Source organism: Numida meleagris, chromosome 1 (assembly GCF_002078875.1).
Source record: "Numida meleagris isolate 19003 breed g44 Domestic line chromosome 1, NumMel1.0, whole genome shotgun sequence".
NCBI classification, from domain to species: Eukaryota; Metazoa; Chordata; class Aves; order Galliformes; family Numididae; genus Numida; species Numida meleagris.
In genome coordinates, this window is record NC_034409.1 from 130,503,168 (window position 1) to 130,506,782 (window position 3,615).

A 3,615-nucleotide genomic window follows, 5' to 3' on the forward strand; every position below is an offset into this window, starting at 1 on the left:
AGTACGCAAGAGAAAACAGAAAAGCTCTAATTCTTTAGGATCCCTGCATAAAACTCAAATCTGCATTGCATTCTTGGCCCAAAGTGGCTCTAAGTTGTATATTCAGTACATCTAACACTAAAACGTTACCACTTCTACTTAGCAGAGACAGATCAATACAAAAAGGCTGCAGAGCAAACAGGGCCTACCTCAAGCAAACATGAGGTCTGTAGAACTTAGTAGGTTAAAAATCAACAGAGAAACTGCAGGAATTATTATGGAGAGGCAACACATTACTTCAAGATCCTGATCGACAAGAAATTAGAATGAAAATTCTTTACCTCCCAACCCCCGTTTTATCAAAGGAATGCTTTAACAGCTTACCAAAAAATGCAAGTTCAGAAATCTAGGAAACAGAGACCAAAAAGCCCCTTTTCCCTGTTCCTCAATGCTCTCATGTTTCCATAAAACAAAAGACAGAGTGAGAAACCAGCACAGTACCCTTTTACTACAAACCACTATCTCATTTCTTTAGCTGAATTGAGAGTTGCATTAAAAAACACAAAGTGGTAAAATACATTTACTCTGCTTGGTTAATTGCACTCATCATGACACAGGGGTGTGCGCTTTCCTACCTGTAAGAATTATCACTTATTTCACTACTTCCTTTAAACATCAACAGCTCCTAGGTTTCCAAATTGATCTCAGTGGAGAACAACCATTTGTCCGAGATGCTTACTCATAGTGCCCTGGCCTAACAGCTGATCAGAATCACCTCAGAGGGATGAAGTCATGAACACAGCAGACAGAGCTCTATTTTACTTTGAAGATTCACTGACAACTGGCAGCTGACCAGAAATGCTAGTAACAGTCCCCAGCTCTCTGCCCAAACCCATCATGTGTCTTACCCTACCAGAAGATTAGAGCAGATCTCAACCCTACTCTGTGCAGCATCAGCACTGACTTCAGGTTTGGGCAATCAAAGCAGTCCACCTGCATTTATGAGAACAGCTCTGCACAGTACCCGAGTGCTGTCTTATCCTGAGACAAACTATCTGTTTTTCAGGACTACTTTCTTTTATTAATCAAGAAACTGAAAAGGTCTTTACCAGTTCAAGCAAAACAAATAAAGAGATAACAAGTGTTAAGTTCCTTGTGTTGGAATTTGGTAAAAACAGAAAGTTAAACAAATGCAAAAGAGTTACCCACAGTATGTCTGAACTTTGTTTATGCCAGCAACTAAGTTTTAAACCATGAAGTTCAGCACTATTAAATAGGAGGAATACCAACTAGTAACACAAAGCTTTAAGATAGGAAATGAATTAGAAAAAGAAAAGTAATAATATTTTACGTTCCCCAAAAGCTAATACTGAAATTCAGGAGGCAGGGTCTGCTTAGGCAGTTGCTGCAAAGAATATGAAAGATAAAGCAATCGATTCTACAGTATACCAAATTAAAAATACCTCTCAGGTGAATTTCATGGTCACAGATTCCCTAACTACATTTTCAGTTAGTTTGGACAAGACAAGCAAGAGGAACGGACGTTATCGCTGCTCAGAATTTAAAGCTGTTCTGCACACTCATCTCTCCTGCACTGAAGAGGAAGAATGAAGAAGGGTTTCCTAATTCTCGTTTCTATCTCCTGAGCACCAGTTACTCTGCAAGAAATAGAGAGGCAAAGGGATCACAGACATGAGAAGTCTTTCTCCCTAAAAACATCCGTCTCTCCAATTAAACTGTTGTCTGGTTTCCACAACAAAGCAGAAAGCTGCTCTCAGGGAGAAGCATTACAAAAATATGTCTCTTACAAAAAAAAAAAAACATTCCTACAACTACACTACATGAACCATGTTTGAGAATTCCTCACCCGTTCCTTACGCTCTTCTGCATCCACTTAGATTTGCTTCTTACTTTCAACGTTCTTTATAACTACACGGCCACTCTCATTTCTATTTGCTTCCGATTCTTCTTAATTTTGCTACGCTTAGGTAAACACATGCCACTATCATCAAATTAATCTACAGTGTATTCCTGGAGGAGGGTTTCAACATTTGGTTATTTAGCTCCCTTGTTACAGCTATACCACGCAAACAAACTGCTAAGAGCTGACAGAGATCTCAGAGATAATAATATACACCTTTAATTAAAATGGAAAGATGTTTAATATAAAAATCATTCTTCATAAAATAAACAATAGCTAACAGATTAAATGGGGAAAGCACATGGGTAGGGTCAGGTGAGTTATTCTTCCCCTACTTGTCCCAAACAACTGATTTATTAAAAAGCTTGTGTAATCATATTATTTTTCCGGCGTACTCAAAACCAGTTATTGTATTTGACTCTTTGTTGCTTATTTTTTTAATCTCTCCAGTAGCTGAAAGGGATGGTAGCAAGCCTGAACATTTTTCACGAGGCTTTTTTAGAGCAGACATCCCAGTCTAGGGATGAGGAAAGGCTCATCAGGCTCAGCACCCAGCAACAAGACACTGCATCACACCAGGCTGGGACTCAGTGACAGTATGCACATGCTGTCCAGAGGGATGGCCTGGAGATACCTCTGCACTGCCAATTAGTGTGAAGACACGTATACTGTCTGTACACAGAAATACGTACAATCAGAGTTTACTACAGATGCGTGAAACACGGTTTGGTGTTTGTTTGTTTGGGTTTTCTTTTTGTTATTATCATTTTAGTTTTAAATGAATCTATGTTCAAGTAGTTAAACATTTGTAAGTCACAAGGCAGATGTCTGCAGTTGAGCCTCTTCTGTCCTACCAATGACCTCCAGTCTGACAGTTTGGGATTATTTACTAACAGGGATTTGGCTCACTGTCCAGTGGGAGAACTGGATTGACTGAAAGACAATTACAGTGGGGATGAGTAGTACATGCTTAAGACAAGACGGAAAAGAAAGAATCTGTCAGAGATTTGGATTCCTGTGTTAAATGTCACGAACCTTAATAATACGGAACTAATCCAGAAATAAAATTTAAGTATAACCTCTTACAGCTAAGGTTAATTAGGCTAAAAGTATTCTATCAGAGCAACAACAGCACCTAAATGAAGAAAGAATTCAGCTCATGTAGTTACAATCCACTGGTTTGCTCCTTTGGGTTACGCCATCAAATTAGAGATTGGATCTGGACTTTAAATCAAGATGCATAATCAATGTCAACTCTTCTTTTCATGAGGAAAATCTCCCATTAACATAAGTGGAGTATTTGCAGGCCTGACATTTTGAAGGCCGACATCGATTTGAAAGCACCAGAAATAATGGAATACTGCAGCACACTACGCCGATTTTCTACCCAAAACAATCACGTGCCGGCGATATTATCTGTCTGTTCCCAGGCTTTCCGCGCCGTTACGGTGCATCTCCCACCGGGGGCTTCCCGCTCAGCCCCACGGGTCAAGCCGACGCCAACCAGCCAGCAAAACACAGCAGCACGAGATGGGGCAGGGGGAAGCGGCAGCAGCGCGCACGCCTGCCCTCGCGGTCGGCAGGCACAAGCCTTCTCCCCGCTCGCACGCCGGCTGTGCCCAGCGCTATTGCTCAGCAAATACAACTCGCAGCCCACGCGGCGGATAACCGCAGGCAGCGCTGCGTGCGGGAGCACGGGGTTGCGCCAGAGCTCG